This window comes from Bufo gargarizans, chromosome 1, assembly GCF_014858855.1.
Source record: "Bufo gargarizans isolate SCDJY-AF-19 chromosome 1, ASM1485885v1, whole genome shotgun sequence".
NCBI lineage: Eukaryota > Metazoa > Chordata > Amphibia > Anura > Bufonidae > Bufo > Bufo gargarizans.
This window is the reverse complement of record NC_058080.1, coordinates 207,204,546-207,224,547: the sequence shown is the minus strand read 5'-3', so window position 1 is coordinate 207,224,547 and position 20,002 is coordinate 207,204,546.

The following is a 20,002-nucleotide window of genomic DNA, read 5'->3' as shown; positions in this document are numbered from 1 at the left end:
AACTAATTTAATTTTAATTTTCATGTATATTAACAATGTACTATTTGCAATGCTATTTCTAATCCAGTTTTAAATAATTGGACATAAAAAGTTATCTAAAAAGAAATATATATATCACATGTTTATTTGTATTCATTTTCAGGGTCAGGATCTGAGATTTTATGAGCTGTCCTAATAGGAGCACACACCTTTGAGTGAGTTAAACAAAGATAGGGCGAGAGGTGAAGGTGGTTTGTGAATGGGAGATGCTAAAGCTGGGTTCAGACCTGAGCGTTTTACAGCGCGTTCCTACGCACTGTAAAACGCTCAACAGGCAAGAACCAATGATTCCCTATGGGAATGGTTCTCACCTGAGCGTTTTACAGCGCGTACGATCGCGCTGTAAAGCGCCCGATGCCCCAAGAAGTACATGAGCTTCTTTGGGGCGTCTTGTCGCACGTTCCCGCCCATAGACTTCAGCGGGAACGAGCGACATGGGCGTTCGCTTGTCTCTGTATGCGCGATTGCAAACGCCCATACAATTGCGCATACAGAGCGCTCCATCGCGAACGCTCAGGTCTGAACCCAGCGTAAATGTTTGGTTAGTATGGTGTGAGTTGTTCTGGAAGTAAACAAAGACTTACACTATTCTAATAGAAAGGAGTGGTGGTAGGTGTTTTGGGCCAAGAGCAAATCTACAAGAGGGAATATGAAGTAGAGCATTTAGGTTTGGAATTTCAATAAGGTGCTGGGATCCGAAACCAATTTGTAGGGGCAAAAATGTCAGAAGGACTGAGAGTGGGAAGGCAATCATTTCTCTTTTGTATGTGTTGTAAGTAGATAGGCCTGTCAAAAAATGTTGGTTACATTTGTATATTTGTAATTAACAGTATACTAGCTCAGATCTTAGCATTCAAAATATTCCCTTATTTACAGATATCAATATTTCATCTTAATAAGCCTATAGTAAAGTTTATATTAATAACAAGTGTCAAAATGATTTCTTAGTAAATGAAGCTATGATATCATATTAATGCTCAATTTAGATACATTGTATAATTGCTTGCTTTCAGAAAAAGAACATAAACAAGTAACATATTGTATGGTACATCTGCCTGACATAATCATTGCTAAGAAACCCTGGAGTGAATCCTGCAGAATGTTTTTAGTTATATACTTAGTTTTTACCTACATCATGTAGTCACACGTTTTATCTTCTGTCAGTAGATGGCAATATGACTTCTAAATGCAAAGTTTTATACTTTAGTCAGCTCCCTTTTAATCACATTTTCAGATTTAGTTCTGTGTCGTTTTGTTTATTTTTTCCCTCTTCTAGAAATTAAAAATCCTTTTAAACTTCTGTTTGAATTATTAATAATTACAAATGAAAACCTTAGCCCTAAACCTGAAAGTAGTGATCAAAGTACTTTGATAGGCATTTGAAATGAAAATGAAGCAGCATCATATGAAGACATCGTAGCTTGCATGCAATACTAAGATTTATAATTTAGCAAAACATCAGTTTTACTGGCATTTAATGTTTACACTTAAGGATTTTAATTTTCACTGTTTCATAAATTTTTGGGGGGATTTTATGTTTTTGGTGGTCTTAAGAAGACAACATTTTCTGCATATTAGTGTTAGCATTCCTTCACACATGCATATAAAAGTATGGACTAGATACTCCATTAGAAAATTTATATTTTTTAGAGAAGATCCATAAAAAAGTATTACGATACAGGATACCATTTAATACCACGAGAAAAAAATCACAACAAAAAAGCCACATGCATTCCGCATTTTATGGAACGTCTGGCCCATAATAGAACAATCCTATCCTATTTTAATTAAGGGACAATGTGACGATCATGGCGATGTGTCTGTAGCGACATGACGTGACACGTAGGCATGCTGCGCCTCCGCCTCCTTCTCACGCCCCCCCCCCCCCTCATGTCTCCCTATAATGCGTCTCGAGGCTAAGCACCGCTACTCCGCTACTTCGTGGATGCGGCCCTCCTGCATTTACCTTTGCCAGACATCTGGCATTCAGCACTCGGCCCCCCCAGTATAAATAAGCGCTCTCTTGTATCCCAGTAAGGTCCGGTCGCCGGCTGACGTCGAGGAACGAAGTTGGAACCACGCTGACAAGTGCCAAGCGGGTGAGGAACCATCGGGGAGCATTCCCAAGATGCCGACGTTTCACCATGAGACGCTATTTGAAGACCGGAAGAATGTTTTTGCCGATCCACCTTCCCAGACCGCAGTAAATCCGGCGACAGCGCTAAGGAGCCACAGATCGCTTCTTGATCAAATCCGGGTGCCGTGAAGTAATAAGAGCCCAGCTGGGGGCAAAATCTAGCCAGAGTTTTGTATTCCCTGCAGGTCGGACGGATCCGCTCATATAATGCAGACGATGGGATCTGTTCAGAACGGATCCGTCTGCATTATATTGTAGAAAAAATTCTAAGTGTGAAAGTAGCTTCAGACGGATCCGTCCAGACTTTACATTGAAAGTCAATGGGGGACGGATCCATTTGAAAATTGAGCCATATAGTGTCAAATTCAAACGGATCCGTCCCCATTGACTTACATTGTAAGTCTGGACGGATCCGTTTGCCTCCGCACAGCTAGGCGGACACCCGAACGCTGCAAGCAGCATACGTCCGCCTGCTGAGCGGAGCGGAGGCCAAACGCTGCCAGACTGATGCATTCTGAGCGGATCCACATCCACTCAGAATGCATTAGGGCTGGACGGATGCGTTCGGGGCCGCTTGTGAGAGCCTTTAAACGGAGCTTACAAGTGGAGCCCCGAACGCTTATGTGAAAGTAGCCTAACTCTGCTTGTGTAACCCCTTAATGTAATAACTGTATGAATAAGTGGCTTAACAACACCTGCGATCTCCACGCTGATTATAACTGACAATCTCAAATTTGTAATGACAATAAAAAAATTAAAAACTCTACTGTGAAAAAGGGGTACACATAAAATGGTGTGGAGTTTGAATTGGCCCTTTATGATATGCCTATGGAGGGATGCCTTTTGGAAGTTCTGAGAGGGGATCTTTTCACTCAACGTGCCAGTCTGTATTAAGGTCTGGATAGCTGATTCATACTAACAAGCGGACTAATAATCCTTGTAACTGCAACCCCCCAAGTAAATATCTGTATTAACAAGCGAGCTAACAGTGGCTTTAATTTCCAGAATTGTGGAGGGGGCTCTCTCCTCAGTGAGTGCTGGTATGCATTGTTGCAGGGGAGCTGGAGACCCACTCTATGGGCCAGAGAGCAAATGGGAACTGCCATCATTTTGGTGAAAGGTCTGTTTGTTACAATATAGGGTCTAACGCTACTGGGTGCTGAGGACTTAATTGGTCTTATCCTATCATCACAAAATGTATGAAAGTGGGAACTTAGAAGGAAAATAAAAGAGAAAAGAGAAGACTGATACGGACTACAGATATATGGTGTAGGAGTAAACAGGTGCACCTATAGACCAGTGAAAAAGACTTCATTTTGTGGAACTTGAGTGTGTGGTGTGTCTAGCCCTATAAGTACGCTGAAGAACCGACTGATACCGCCTCCTGCTGTTGTTGGGTTCAATGGAACCCCAGCTTGAGACTTAAATTATTATTATTTTTTTTTTAAAGTTTTTTTCCTTTTTGATCTGTGTTAATCTTTGTTTCTAGTCCCCTAGGTCAACGGAGGTTGGCTAGGTATATTTCTTACAGCCGTGGGTATTAGTGAACCCTAGTACGATACTGCCCAACCGTGGAGGTAGTGATTAACTGGGCAGATAAAAGGGTAGCGCCCCTTAGCAAAGGGAGAATATTATTCTCTCCTTTAATATTGTAATAGGGGTGAAGATTATAAGTTAAAAATCTCTATCTCGCCGCAGTATTTAAATATGCCGGTAAAATTACAAAATAGGAAATCGGTGGGAACAACCTCCCCTAATGGGGGAGAGGTAAACATCCCTATTACTAAGCTTGACAAATTTCTCAAATCCCCCCCACACACACAAAACCAGACAGGCACATAGAACTCAAGGGGGTAATGACCAGGGAGAAAATATCCAAGTTTAGGACAATGTAGGGTCTGTCTTGGAGAATATGGAAGGTGGAAAACAAAAAGGGAGCTCAGATAGCAAAATTGACTTGATAGATGGCAAACTGGCTGAGATTCTGGGAGGAGTCTCCCACTCCAGTGCGGCACTTTTCATCAGAGTCTCATCAGTCTAATCTGACATCTCAATAATAAAAGATGAAATGAGCAAGATGAAAGGTAAAATAAAAGACCTTCAGGAGTCTTCTCAAGAAATGGTGTAAAAAAACGGTGTACTTGGAGTCAGAGTGTAAATATTTAAAAGATAAAATAACAGACATGGAGGATAGAGCAAGGAGAGCGAATTTGAGATTTCTCGGTTTCCCAGAGGGAACCAAGAAAGAAGATACTAGTGGTTTTATTCAAAAATGGCTATCTGAAATTATTGAGCCAGAATCACAATCCCCGTGGTTCATTGTTGAGCGGGCTCACAGAATTCCAAGGAAACCCCCTCCCCCCGGCCATCTGCCTAGAGCTATAATTGCTAAAATGCTATGCTCAATTGATAGAGATTTAATTCTGCAGCGAAAACGAGCATTACAGGACATTAAATACAACAACTGTAGGATAGAAATTTATCCTGATTTCTCTAGAGAAACAACAAAAAAAAGGAGTGAATTCCAGGAAATTAAAAAGAAACTCACAGCCAATAAGTTCGCATACTCAATGTTATATCCAACTAGACTTAGAGTTGTGTATCAGGAACAGGTACAGTTTTTCTTGACTGTAGAAGAGGCAGAGAAATGAATGGAGACTAGGGGGATTGAAGTTTGAGTTATTTTGTATAGGGATGGGGGGATGGGCTTGGGAGGAGAGGGTGAGGCATGGGGGGGACGGATTGTAAGAGATTTATTAGAATCCTCTCATGGATCAGTATGGGGGTGGGGCGGGGTGGGCTAGATCTTCCTTTTCTTGCGCATGACCCCTCTGGAGCCAGGAGACAGGGCACAACCCCTATCTGAGGGGGGGCCGGCCGCAAAAACCCATTTTCTTAGGTAGGATATGGTATATAGGGTATTAATTTGGAATGTACGAGGGTTGGCGGACAGAATTAAAAGGCGCATTGTGTTTGATGTCGTATCCAGGCACTTGGTACTAGGAACAAAATAAGAAATATTGAAAAGGAAATGGGCGAAACATGATTACCACTCCTTTTTTACTGCAAACTCCCGAGGAGTGAGTGTATATGTTCATAGCAAGGTGGATTTCATCCCATTGGAGCATAAAATTGATAAAGAGGGGAGATTTGTGTTTATACATGCCCAATGGAATGGAACCACTTGCCTTCTTGCTTTCATATACACACCCCCACCATTTACATTATACTGTATCTCCTGTTTGGCCGCCTTTGCCAGTAGTCAGGCTGCATGCCCAATTATACTTGCTGGGGATTTCAATAATGTGATGTCCCCAGACATAGATAGACTCTCAATTGCCACTGGTCAGAAAGAGCAAAAGGGAAAGCATACTTTATTATAAAAATCTTGTCACGAATAAGCACTTATAGATATCTGGTGACATTTGTATGGGAACAAAAGAGCTTTTTCGTGTTATAGTCGGTCTTGTGAGGCAATGTCCCGAATCGACATGGCTTTCACGACTTCTGACTTCATAGATAGAGTGGAATATATGAAATATGAACCCTGCGGTGTCTCGGATCACTCCCCTATGTTGTTAGCGTTTGAGCAGCCCGGACCCGTCCGGCAAAGGAGGAGTTTTAGGCTGAACCGTCACTGGTTGAGCTTGATTGACGAACAAGAGAATATTGCCCGCGAGATAACAAAATTAGAAGATAAAACAATTAGAAGATAGGGTAGGGGAACTAGAAAGGGACATATTTAGGAATAAAACTAAGGAATAATTAAATAAAGCTCCAGAAGACCATAAAAAATATCTTTTAAATAAGGGCCAACAGAGGATCTTTTTTAGTGGCCAGAAATATTTTTGTGAAGCCGGAAAACCAAGCTGCTTACTCTCCTCCATTATTCAGAACCAATAAAACCAAAATAAAATCCAAAGCATCAGAGCTAAAAATGGACGGATTCTGACCGACGCTGGGGAAGTGGAGAGGGAATTCACCACATTCTTCACAACTCTATACAACTGTAACTTAAATGTGACTTTAAAGGGATGCAATCAGTGCAACTAGAAGACAGCTAAGAGAGGGAAACGAGATGACAAAACGAAAGCAAAACAAAAGAACCTCAAGCAAGAGGTTCTGAAGCACGTCTGTCAGAGCTTTTCAGATATCTGGTGGTGACACCTGGTGGAGAATGAAAGGGCTCTTTTAAACTCCCCAATTCAAATGAGGGAGCTACGTGAGGCCCTAGGCTCCATTCAGGGCAACTCCGTCCCTGGCTCAGACGGATTAACATTTGAAATCTATAGGAGCCACGGGGAGGTTCTCCTCCCGCTTCTTTTACGAGTCGTTAATGAGTCTTATTTAGTGGGCTCTCTCTCTGGCTCACTTTCTGAAGCAATTATTGTCCTTATTCCAAAAAAGATAAGTACTTAAATGACCCAAGTTCTTACTGTCCAATGTCTCTCTTGAATACAGATTTTAAGATATTTGCAAACATATTTGCAAACCAACTGAAAAAAGTGATAGGAAAACTAATACACCCAGACCAAACAGGTTTCATACCCAATAGGCAGGCCCATACTAATATTCGCAGGGTTATAACTAATATTCAGGCAGGGGAGGCAAGGACCGCTCCATCCTGTTATTGGATGCCGGCAAGGCCTTTGACAGGGTGGAGTGGAACTTCTTATGGAGGGTGATGTCTGAAATGAACCTTTGGAAATAATTTATTCGCTGGATAAAGTTCATGTACAACTCCCCTTCTGCTCGAATAAGCATTGATGGATCTTGTTTCTCCCCTTTTGGGCTTCAGCGAGACACCAAACAGAGCTGCCCCCTCTCTCCTCTCCTGCTCCTGTTTGCTATATTTATGGAACTTCTTGCTTGTATGATTAGACAGGATGAACGTATTCTTGGGTTTGGGATTATTGGGTTTGGGAGCCCCCCAGGATAAAATTAGCCTCTGCGCTGACGATATTCTTATATTTCTAAAAGAGAGAGGTGCTTCTGTGGCCTATGTTATGAATGTAATTAATGAATTCGGACTCCTCTCTGGCCTTGAGATAAATTGGGAAAAATCAGTTTTTCTCACAATTGGAAATTAGAAAATAGAAAGAATAGAGGAATATGGGGATCTGTTTCCTGCCATGGAGATACATTATTTAGGGGTGAGGATTAGTGCCTCTGTGGGGGATTTTCTCCAACTTAATTTGGCTCCGTTGGTAGAGAAAATTAAAAATAAAGTTGGAGTCTGGCAGAGACTGCCACTCAGGCAGGCGAATAGAATAGCACTTATTAAAATGGTGTTACTCCCCCAAATTTTATATATTTTATCTGCCTGCCCCATTTGGATTAATGATGCATACTTTAATCATATTGAGCGGCTTTTCAACAATCTGATATGGGGCCGGAAGAGTGTCCAAATCAAGCAGAGGTCCTTGTGGTTGGCAGAGGAGAGGGGGGAATATCCCTTCCGTATATTCAAGGTTACTTTATGGTCACACAAATCAAATGGTGCATGGGAGAAAGAGAGAACGACCTTGTGCTATATTTAATCTGAAATTATGAGGGGTCCCAGAGAGACATTTTTAGTATCTTGGAATCAGGATACTTGGCTATCCAAGGGAAAGACTGCCCTATAAGTGAAATGTTACAATTAGTCTGGAATAAGATTAAAAAGGTGTTAGGGATTACACAAGGTTTAAGATTCACTCCACTTTGGAACAATTTTAATTTAAAGGAACTTATTAAAAGAGAAGATAGTATATATTGGCCAAATAGGGGAATAGTACTCGTCTCACACGTCACTGAAAGTGGGAATATTCGAATTGCTAAGGAAATTCTTCACGGTTCTCAGATAGATAATATGGCCTGATTCAGGTATACACAATTACAACACCTGCTATATAATATTAAGAATAAGCACTTTTTAAATGTAGTAGATAATAGTTTCACAGCTTTTTGTTTTTATCGGAAAGATGCAAACACCTCTATTTCACAGATTTATAAACAAATGAAAGAGGGATTAGCTAATATGACACAATTTAAAAGTGAAAAGAAATGGGAACGGGAGATTGGAGGAGAATGGTCAAGGGTTTACAAAAACATAAACTGGGTTATTTCCTTGGCTAACTTTAGACTTATACAATTTAAGATAGTACACTGATTATTTCTTACTCCTCAACAGATTGCCAACATGTACGGGAAAATGGAAGCCAAATGCCCAAAGTGTCGCTCGGAGCAGGCCGATTTTTTACACACGATTTGGAGCTGTCCAATGGTCCAGCAGTTCTGGACAGAAATATATGAACTACTATCTAACAAGTTAGGTACGGGTTCAGAAATGGGTGTTGAGCTTGCTATTCTGGGCGCATTGGGACCTGCTAAGCTTGATTGACATGACCTTAAGGTTTGGTTTAAGAGCATGTTATTGGTTAGAGTAATAATTGCAAGAAAGTGGGGATCAACTGATCCCCCTCCCTTGCAGAATGGAAAAAGCTAATTGATAAGGTGAAACAATATGAAAAAATTGCATGTAGTTCACAAAAACAGTTAGTATAGTGGGAAAAGGTGTGGGCTAAATGGTCTTAGGTTGCGAGCCGGCCTCGGACATATATCCATCCCCTGAGTGTTTATCCTATGAAGGTACTTGTTAGACGGGAGTGCTTCACGACCACCTGGGCTCCAGAGGCGACGGGCGAGGAAGGGAAGAAAGGAAGGTCCAAACAGGGAATGTTGGGGAAAAAGTGTATCCCTTTTCTTTTATATTGAATGGAGTGAGGGAGAATTGCAGTATCTTGAGATATAGATACTACCCTTTCTATTATGCATGTAAATAAAGAGATTGTTATAATGATGGACCTGATAATTAAGCTGCTACCTCCCTACTGTTATTTATCTTTTGTATTGTATGGAAAAAATAAATAAATAAAGAACTACATTTTAAAAAAAGGGACAAGGTGACAAAAATAGCGAATCAAACTTTTGTTTATTTTTCTGTTACGGCGTTCACCGCATAGGAGATTTTTTTTTTATATGTTAATAGTTTGGATTTTCGAAGTGATATGTAACATGTTTATTTTTATCGTTTATATATTTCATATGTAAAATTAGGCAAGGGGGTGATTTAAACTTAATATTTTGGTGGTTTTTCTTTTTACTTTTTTTCAACTTTTTATTTAAAACTATTAGCCCCCTTAGGGGGCTAGAACCTGGGATATTTTTATCCCTTGTCCTATTCACTCTAACAAAGATCTATTTGGGTGAATAGAATTTTACATTGTCCCTGCTGTCCTGTTCTTTGTGCACACAGGAGCAGGGAGCTTACCTGTAATGACCGGCAACACGCACAGGGAGGAAAACAGGGAAAGCCCTGCCCAAGGGAGAGGGAAAGGTGGTGACCCCTAACTCACCTTGCAGCTGGCATCTGACTGCCCTGACGTCCCTAGACGGGTTCCTCACCCGTGCGGCGATCACGTGCCTAAACCCTGGCTTTCCCTGAAATGAGCCCTAGATAATGAACGGGCCGGTGGGATCGCTAGTCCTCACCACTGCACTAAGAAGGAAACACCAGGGAGAGGACAGACAAACACAGACAAACACAAACACCCAGGTGGACGGCAACAATTGTCCACAAAGGTCCAACAGGGATCCGGAGGGTAGCGTTCTAAGGCAACACTCAGAGAACGCAGCAACACAGCTCCAGTGGGTCAGAATAGATGTCCAGGCAGGAAGCTCTATATCTGGCAACCAGAGAAGTGTGAGAGGGGAAAATAAGGAGGATTGGGAGTGCTGGACAAGGAACAGCTGAGAGAAGGAGCTACGGATCCCTGGGTGAGCCAAAAGGGTTTGTAAAGCAAACCCAGAAAGCTACAATAAGGAAACTTCCCTATCTGACATAGAGCGTGCAGCCAACCGCTGCGACCTCCTGACCCCGGGTACAACGGAGTCAGGCGTGGCTCTTGACACCCCCGTGACAGTACCCCCCTCTCTACGAGGGGCCTCCGGACACTCAGGACCAGGTCTCTCAGGATGAGAGGCATGAAAAATCTGAACTAGCCTGTCGGCGTTTACCTCAGACGCAGGAACCCACATTCTTTCCTCGGGACCGTAACCTCTCCAGTGCACCAGATATTGGAGAGAGCGGCGGACCCGACGAGAATCAATAATTTTGGATATCTGAAATTCCAAACTACCATCCACGACAACAGGAGGGGGTGGCAGCGGTGACGGTTCTAGAGGTGGAACATATTTTTTGAGTAACGACTTATGAAAGACATTATGGATTTTAAAAGTCTGAGGTAACTCCAGGCGAAAAGCCACGGGGTTGATGATGGCTACAATCTTGTAAGGACCAATAAACCTAGGACCCAGTTTCCAAGAGGGAACCTTCAACTTGATATTCCTAGTAGACAACCACACATAGTCATTCACTCCTAGGTCCGGACCTGGCGACGGTCTCTTATCAGCCATGCATTTGTATTTACCTCCCATATTTTTCAAGTTAGCTTGCACCCTCTGCCATACTGATGAAAGAGATGACGAAAACCGTTCCTCTTCGGGAACCCCAGAAGACCCCCCCTCTTTGAAAGTACAGAATTGGGGATGAAAACCATATGCACCAAGAAATGGTGACTTGCCAGTGGATTCCTGACGGCGATTATTTATGGCAAACTCAGCTAACGGTAAATATGACGACCACAACTCTTGGTTTTCAGACACAAAACATCTTAGATATGTCTCCAGGTTTTGGTTGGTACGCTCAGTCTGTCCATTCGACTGAGGATCGAAAGCTGAGGAAAAGGACAAGTGAACCCCCAAACGGGAACAAAAAGCTTTCCAAAATTTAGAAATAAACTGGGTTCCCCGATCCGAAACAACATCGGAGGGGACCCCGTGAAGCTTCACAATCTCACTGACGAATACCTGAGCAAGAGTTTTAGCATTAGGTAGTGCGGGTAACGCAATAAAGTGTGCCATTTTGCTAAACCTGTCCACTACTACCAAAATCACTGTTTTACCCGCAGACAAAGGTAAGTCAGTGATAAAATCCATAGACAGATGTGTCCATGGTCTATTGGGAATGACGAGTGGTAATAGAGACCCTGCAGGACGTGTATGTGAAATTTTTGCACGCGCACAGGTAGAACAAGAAGACACAAAATCCAATACATCCTGACGCAACCTTGGCCACCAAAAACGACGAGACAATAGCTCTAAGGTTGCTTTACTACCCGGGTGCCCAGCAAGTGCCGAATTATGATGTTCCTTTAATAATTCGAGACGTAGGTTCAACGGTACAAACAATTTCTCTGAGGGGCAAGAGACCGGGGCGTCCCCCTGGGCCTCTAACACCTTCCCCTCCAAAGCAGAGTGTACCGCAGAGACAACCACTCCTCTTTGTAGAATGGGTACCGGATCACTCACATTACCCCCTCCAGGGAAACAACGAGATAGTGCATCAGCCTTGGTATTCTTTACCCCAGGACGATAGGTAATCACAAAGTTAAACCTGGTAAAAAATAGCGACCACCTAGCCTGTCTAGGGGTGAGACGCTTAGCTGATTCGAGGTACAGCAGATTTTTGTGGTCCGTAAACACAGTGACGGGGTGGACTGCCCCCTCTAAAAAGTGATGCCACTCCTCAAACGCAAGTTTAATAGCTAACAGTTCCCTATTGCCAATATCGTAGTTCTGTTCTGCTGCAGATAGTTTTTTAGAAAAGAAAGCACAAGGACGCCATTTGCCAGGAGACGGACCCTGAGACAGTACAGCCCCCACTCCCACCTCTGATGCATCGACTTCAACAATAAAAGGCTGAGAGACATCAGGTTGGACTAGTACAGGTGCTGAGGTAAACCTCTCTTTTAGAGAGGAAAAAGCAACTTTAGCGGTGTCAGACCATTTAGAAAAATCAGTCCCCTTCCTAGTCATGTCAGTAAGGGGTTTTACGATCACCGAATAATTTTTAATGAATTTCCTATAGAAATTTGCGAAGCCCAAGAACCGTTGTAGTGCTTTGAGGTTCTCAGGAAGATCCCAATCCAAAATTGCCTGGACCTTCCTAGGATCCATACGGAAACCTGACGCAGATAAATAATAACCTAGGAATTGTATCTCCTGAACGGCAAAAACACATTTTTCAATTTTAGCATATAATTCATTCGTCCGTAGGACCTGTAGTACTTGTCTGACATGCTCCTCATATGTTCTCAGATCAGACGAATAAATTAAGATATCATCTAGGTATATTACCACAAACCTGCCGATTAGATGACTAAAAATGTCATTAACGAAATGTTGAAAGACGGCAGGAGCATTGGTCAGGCCGAAAGGCATAACTAGATTTTCATAATGCCCCTCAGGGGTGTTAAAAGCTGTTTTCCACTCATCCCCCTCTTTAATACGAATCAGATTGTAGGCCCCCCTAAGATCGAGTTTGGAGAACCACCTAGCACCCGCAATCTGGTTAAACAGGTCAGGAATGAGAGGAAGAGGGTATGGGTCTCGGATGGTTATCCGATTTAATTCACGAAAATCTAGGCAAGGACGCAGGCCCCCATCTTTCTTTTTAACAAAGAAAAACCCTGCAGCCACGGGTGAAGAAGAGGGTCTGATGTGTCCCTTAGCCAAACTCTCGGAGATATAATCCTTCATGGCTTGTCTCTCTGGACCTGAAAGATTATATAACCTGGTCTTGGGTAATTTTGCGCCAGGAATAAGGTTAACCGGGCAATCATAAGGACGATGAGGTGGTAACTTCTGACAACCCTTTTCAGAAAAAACGTCCTCAAAGTCCGAAACAAATGTAGGTAGGGTAGCTATGGAGGCGACTAAGCAATTGCTATTTAAGCAATTTTCTCTGCACGGCTCACTCCACTCCAATATCTCCCTGGCCTGCCAATCCACCACTGGATTGTGCGCTACCAACCAGGGAAGACCCAGCACTACCGGAGCGGGAAGCCCCTCCAGAACAAAACAGGAGAGCATCTAGTTATGGTGGTCCCCTACCCGAAGGTGTAAATTATGAACGATGTGGGTGAGGTTTCTCTGAGACAGAGGAGCAGAATCTATAGCAAATATGGGAATAGGTCTCTGTAGTGTACAGAGAGACAAACCCATAGTGCGGGCAAAATGGGCATCTATCAAATTTACCCCTGCTCCACTGTCTAGAAAGAAAGAAATAGTTTCTGTCTTATCACCAAAAACAATAACCGCTGGCAACACAAATTGCGATGTACGTATGGAGGAAACGTATACCCCCCGGCTGACATCCTCCACACAGCCTGGGGTTAGTAGTTTTCCGACGGTTTTTTGTTTCTGAGGAAAGAAGGACAGACATTAATGAAATGACCCCTCTCCCCACAAAAAAAACAACCCCCACGCCTACGGCGAACCTCAGGAGGACGGACCTGACGAGTAGTTCCTCCTAGCTGCATAGGCTCGTCTAAGTCCGTACAGACTAACTGCTGCTTGGGAGGGGTTACCAATGGCTCCAGTTTTTTCAACCTGTCCCTAAGGCGTCTATCTATACGGATAGAAAGGGACATAACTGCATCAAGGGAAAAGGGGGTCTCATACAATGCAAGCGCATCCTTAACCCTTTCGGATAACCCAGAGCAGAACTGACTCCTGAGAGCCGGGTCGTTCCATTGGGTATCCGTAGCCCACCTACGGAAGTCAGAGCAATACTCCTCTACCGGCCGCTCTCCTTGTAGGAGTCTCCGTAATTTTGATTCAGCCAGTGCGACTCGGTCAGGGTCGTCATATATGAGACCCAAGGCCCCGAAAAACTCATCCACTGACCGAAGAGCCTGGGAATCAGTAGGTAAAGAGAATGCCCAGGACTGCGGGTCCCCCTGCAGCAGGGAAATAACAACACCCACCCGCTGTTCTTCATTACCAGAGGAGTAAGGACGCAGTTTAAAGTATAGTTTACAGGCCTCACCTAAAGTCAAAAACTTGTCCCTTCCCCCAGAAAATCTGTCAGGGAGAGGGACCTTGGGTTCCACAACAACCTGGTTACCAGTAGCAACCGCTGGGCTTGCGGTCTGTTGTAATTGCTGCTGTTGCTGGAGGACCGACGCCTTCAATCCTGCCACCTCCAAGGACAGGCCATGAAATTGTTCGGACAGAGCAGCAATTGGATCCATACTGGATTCCAAGTAGGTAAAAATTTATTTATTTATTTTTTTACCTACACAAAAATAAGGGCCAGATATAATGTAATGACCGGCAACACGCACAGGGAGGAAAACAGGGAAAGCCCTGCCCAAGGGAGAGGGAAAGGTGGTGACCCCTAACTCACCTTGCAGCTGGCATCTGACTGCCCTGACGTCCCTAGACGGGTTCCTCACCCGTGCGGCGATCACGTGCCTAAACCCTGGCTTTCCCTGAAATGAGCCCTAGATAATGAACGGGCCGGTGGGATCGCTAGTCCTCACCACTGCACTAAGAGGGAAACACCAGGGAGAGGACAGACAAACACAGACAAACACAAACACCCAGGTGGACGGCAACAATTGTCCACAAAGGTCCAACAGGGATCCGGAGGGTAGCGTTCTAAGGCAACACTCAGAGAACGCAGCAACACAGCTCCAGTGGGTCAGAATAGATGTCCAGGCAGGAAGCTCTATATCTGGCAACCAGAGAAGTGTGAGAGGGGAATATAAGGAGGATTGGGAGTGCTGGACAAGGAACAGCTGAGAGAAGGAGCTACGGATCCCTGAGTGAGCCAAAAGGGTTTGTAAAGCAAACCCAGAAAGCTACAATAAGGAAACTTCCCTATCTGATATAGAGCGTGCAGCCAACCGCTGCAACCTCCTGACCCTGGGTACAACGGAGTCAGGCGTGGCTCTTGACACCCTCGTGACATTACCATGGCAGCCACGACTTTAGTAGCATCCTGACTGCCAGGGTAACTGATCGGAGCACCGCAATTTCACTGCTGGGGCTCTGATCGGAAGATTCCACTACCACCAATGAGTAAGGGAGGAGGGGACCCTGTGGCTACTGCCACCAATGACTATGATACTGGGGGTTGGGGGGCGCACTGCGCCACCAATGTTTATCATTTTGTAATACTGGGGTTAGGGGAGTTAATTGCCTCAGTTTGGCAGATAGCAGTGCCCTGTCATAGAGGTCGGGTGCTGAGTATGTGATACGGCCAGCATACTACATTTGTATTGACAGGTTAATTATCTTCATGGGTGGCACATTGTCCACAGCTCCTCCCCTCCTCCTCCCTTCTCTTCTCATTTGTTGCAGTGGCAGCAGCGTCACAGTGGGGAGGGAGAGACTCCCTCCTTCTTCACTGTGTTACGGAGGAGAACATGGTGCGCACTTAGAGCAGCGCATGCAATGTTCTCTAACTCAAACTAGGCTTTGCATCTAATGTCGTCCTGGTACAAACTGCATGTACTTTAGTCTCAATAATCTGTGTGCTGTGGGGGAAAGCACTTGCCCTCTAAGGCCTCTTTCACACGAGAGTGACTGATTAGGTCCGGATGCGTTCAGGGTGCGTTCAGTGAAACTCACACCATTTTGCAAGCAAGTTCAGCAAGTTTTGTCTGCGATTGCATTCAGTTCAGTTTTTTTCTGCGCGGGTGCAATGGGTTTTGATGCATTTTTCACTCGAGTGATAAAACACTCAAGGTTTTATAAACAACATCTCTTAGCAACCATTAGTGAAAAACGCACTGCATCCGCACTTGCTTACAGATGCAATGAGTTTTTCACTGAAGCCCCATTCACTTCTATGGCCCCTTTCACACGGGAGAGAATTCCGCGCAGGTGCCATGCGTGAGGTGAACGCATTGCACCTGCACTGAATCCAGACCCATTCACTTCAATTGAGCTGTGTACACGAGCAGGGAATTTCACGCATCACTTGTGCGTTGTGTGAAAGCTCTATATTGTGTGTTTTTCACACAATGCAGGCCCCATAGAAGTGAATAGGGCTGCGGGAAAATCGCAAGCATCTGCAAGCAAGTGCGGATGCGGGGCAATTTTCACGCATGGTTGCTACTAGACGATCAGGATGGGGACCCAATCTTTAATATTTTCTATTATAACATGGTTATAAGGTAAAATAATAGCATTCTTAATAAAGAATGCTTAGTAAAATGTCCATTGAGGGGTTAAAAATAATAAACTAAACTCACCCCATTCTACTTTCTTCAGGACCTGGCTAAAGGACCTTTGGTGACGTCACTGTGCTTTTCACATGGTCCTTCACATCTGGTCTAAATTATAGATATATGGGATGGGGGGGGCATTTATCAAGTCTGCTGCCCCAATTTTGTGGTGTAAAAATGTTGGAAGTGATGCCCGAGTGTGTCATGTGGTGCATATTTTTAGAAGTGGAGTGAAAAGTAGTGTTGAGCGCGAATATTCGAATATCTAATTTTTTTCTCGAATATCAGCACTTCGCTAATTCGTATATAGTGATATAAATTAGATATTTCGAATATTCTTTTTTTTTTTTTATTGTTATATTTTTTTCTTTCCCACCTCCTAAAGTTGTTCTTACCTGTCCTTTGGATTCCTGGCTTCCTGGCTGCTCCAGTCAGTGCCCGTTGCCGCTTCTGCCGACTTCCTTCCCCATCATCATGGGAACGTCTCCATATACTAGAATGTACTGTCGGATTTGAGAATTACGTTGAAACTGCAATTCGATTATTTCAAGTTATAATAATCGAATTTTGATTTTAACTTAAAGGCTACTCTCCTATTGTATTATAATTATTCAATATTATTTTTTTTAAAGCAGTCATATAATCGCATAGCGAATTAAACTTAGCTGTCTCTATAGTAAACTTTCCTATATGATTGCTAGAATTAGCGAAGTTGACGAATAGGTAGCTAAAACTAAGATGCAGAATACTTTGTTATCTTCATTTTGTGGAATATAACGAATATATTCGTCATATTCGCTAATTCTACCAAGCCAACCATAGTAAACCAGGTCCAAGTTGAAATCGCAATTCGATTAATTTAAGTTATAATAATCGAATTTCGATTTTAACTTAAAGGCTACTCTCCTATTGAAATAGCAATGCTATTAATTCAAGTTATAATAATCGAATTTCGATTTTAACTTAGCACTGCTATATTCCATATTCGTTAATTCTAGCCTAATATGGAATATAGCAGTGCTAAGTTAAAATCAAAATTTGATTATTATAACTTGAATTAATCGAATTGCGAATTCAACTTGGACCTGGTTTACTATGATTGGCTTGGTAGAATTAGCCAATATGACTAATGTATTCGTCATATTCCACAAAACGAATATAACAAATGTATTCGTCATATTCCACAAAACGAAGATAACGAAGTATTCTGCATCTTCGTTTTAGCTACCTATTCATCAACTTCGCTAATTCTAGCAATCATATAGGAAAGTTGACTATAGAGACAGCTAAGTTTAATTCGCTATGCGATTATATTACTTTGCTTTTTTTTAATAAATAGAATAATTATAATAATTATCAGGTATTATTCATATAATCGCATAGCGAATTAAACTTAGCTGTCTCTATAGTAAACTTTCCTATATGATTGCTAGAATTAGCAAAGTTGACGAATAGGTAGCTAAAACGAAGATGCAGAATACTTTGTTATCTTCGTTTTGTAAAATATAACGAATATATTCGTCATATTCTCTAATTCTACCAAGCCAACCATAGTAAACCAGGTCCAAGTTGAAATCGCAATTCGATTAATTCAAGTTATAATAATCGAATTTCGATTTTAACTTAGCACTGCTATATTCCATATTAGGCTAGAATTAACGAATATGGAATATAGCAGTGCTATGTTACAATCTAAATTCGATTATTATAACTTGAATTAATCGCATTGCTATTTCAATAGGAGAGTAGCCTTTAAGTTAAAATCGAAATTTGATTATTATAACTTGAATTAATCGCATTGCTATTTCAATAGGTGAGTAGCCTTTAATTTACAATCGCAATACGTGATTTTTAAAATCGCATATTGATCGCGATAACAAGAATAATGACGAATATTCGATTTCGATGAATATAAAACAAATATTCTATTGAATATTCGCAGATTTCGTCAAAATCGAATATGGCACCTGCCGCTCATCACTAGTGAAAAGTAGGTATAGATTTCAGATTAGAACATCTTTAGGTCCCACTTAGGATATGCAACATTTTTAAAAAGTTGTATCTCCATGCCAGGCAACCCCATGGTGTATTTCTACAGACATAGGGGAATACCACATTGCACTTGCACCAAATATAGTATTACTGTGCGACATTTCATAAATGTGGTGAAAACTCTCAAGGCAAAGACTGACTTAAAACTGACACCAAAACCACTGCACTGACACCAAAACTAACTGGGACAAAGTCCTCAAGAATAAAAAATATAGCCACAAAATGGGATATTGTTAAAAGCATCCTAAAAACTCGGGTAACTCAGTTAGATCTAGGTTTGCGTACTTATAACAGAAAAGTAGTTTTACTGACTGACAAGAACGCTAGTAGAATTTATTCTGGTAATATAAAATGTAGTGGCTACCCGCCAACAATACAAATCAGGCTAGGTGCAGTGGGGTAGTGGACTGTTGGTATAATAATCCATCCACTAACACCACTCGTACTAATAGTAGAATGAATCTGTGTGCAGTATTGGAGATATCTTGTAGCCTCCACAATGTTAACTGCTCACAGGTTAGATACATTGTATGTTTCTGTGTGTATCTATTAACTCTTAGGTCAATTAGAGCTACTGACAGCACTCTCTGAGCGAGGGGGTGATTGTTTAAATATGCAATTGTGGCCACCAAACATGCCCCTATATAGCGCTCTATTATGCTTTATCCCTGCCTAATGTAGCGTCCACTCGATGTTATAAGTACGCAAACCTAGATCTAACTGAGTAACTCTATAACTTAATTGTACACATTATAGAAGGCTTCTTGTCAGGAGATCTTGATCCTGAAAAGTGGCTGGGCACTATACAAATCGTGAATAAAAACTGAATGCAATGATGTGGAGGTGCCAACTTCTAATATTTTATTCAAAATAGAACATAAATCACGGAACAAAAGTTTAAACAGAGAAAATGTACCATTTTAAGGGAAAAATATGTTGAATCAGAATTTCATGGTGTCAACAAATCCCAAAAAGTTGGGACAAGGCCATTTTCACCACTGTGTGACATATCCCCTTCTTCTTACAACACTCAACAGACGTCTGGGGACCCAGTTTCTCAAGTTTAGAAATAGGAATGCTCTCCCATTCTTGTCTAATACAGGCCTCTAACTGTTCAATCGTCTTGGGCCTTCTTTGTTGCACCTTCCTCTTTATGATGCGCCAAATGTTCTCTATAGGTGAAAGATCTGGACTGCAGACTGGCCATTTCAGTACCCGGATACTTCTCCTACGCAGCCATGATGTTGTGATTGATGCAGAATGTGGTCTGGCATTATCTTGGAAAATGCAGGGTCTTCCCTGGAAGAGATGACGTCTGGATGGGAGCATATGTTGTTCTAGAACCTGAATATATTTTTCTGCATTGATGGTGCCTTTCCAGACATGCAAGCTGCCCATGCCACACGCACTCATGCAACCCCATACCATCAGAGATGCAGGCTTCTGAACTGAGCGTTGATAACAACTTGGGTTGTCCTTGTCCTCTTTGGTCCGGATGACATGGCGTCCCAGATTTCCAAAAAGAATTTCGAATCGTGACTCGTCTGACCACAGAACAGTCTTCCATTTTGCCACACTCCATTTTAAATGATCCCTGGCCCAGTGAAAACGCCTGAGCTTGTGGATCTTGCTTAGAAATGGCTTCTTCTTTGCA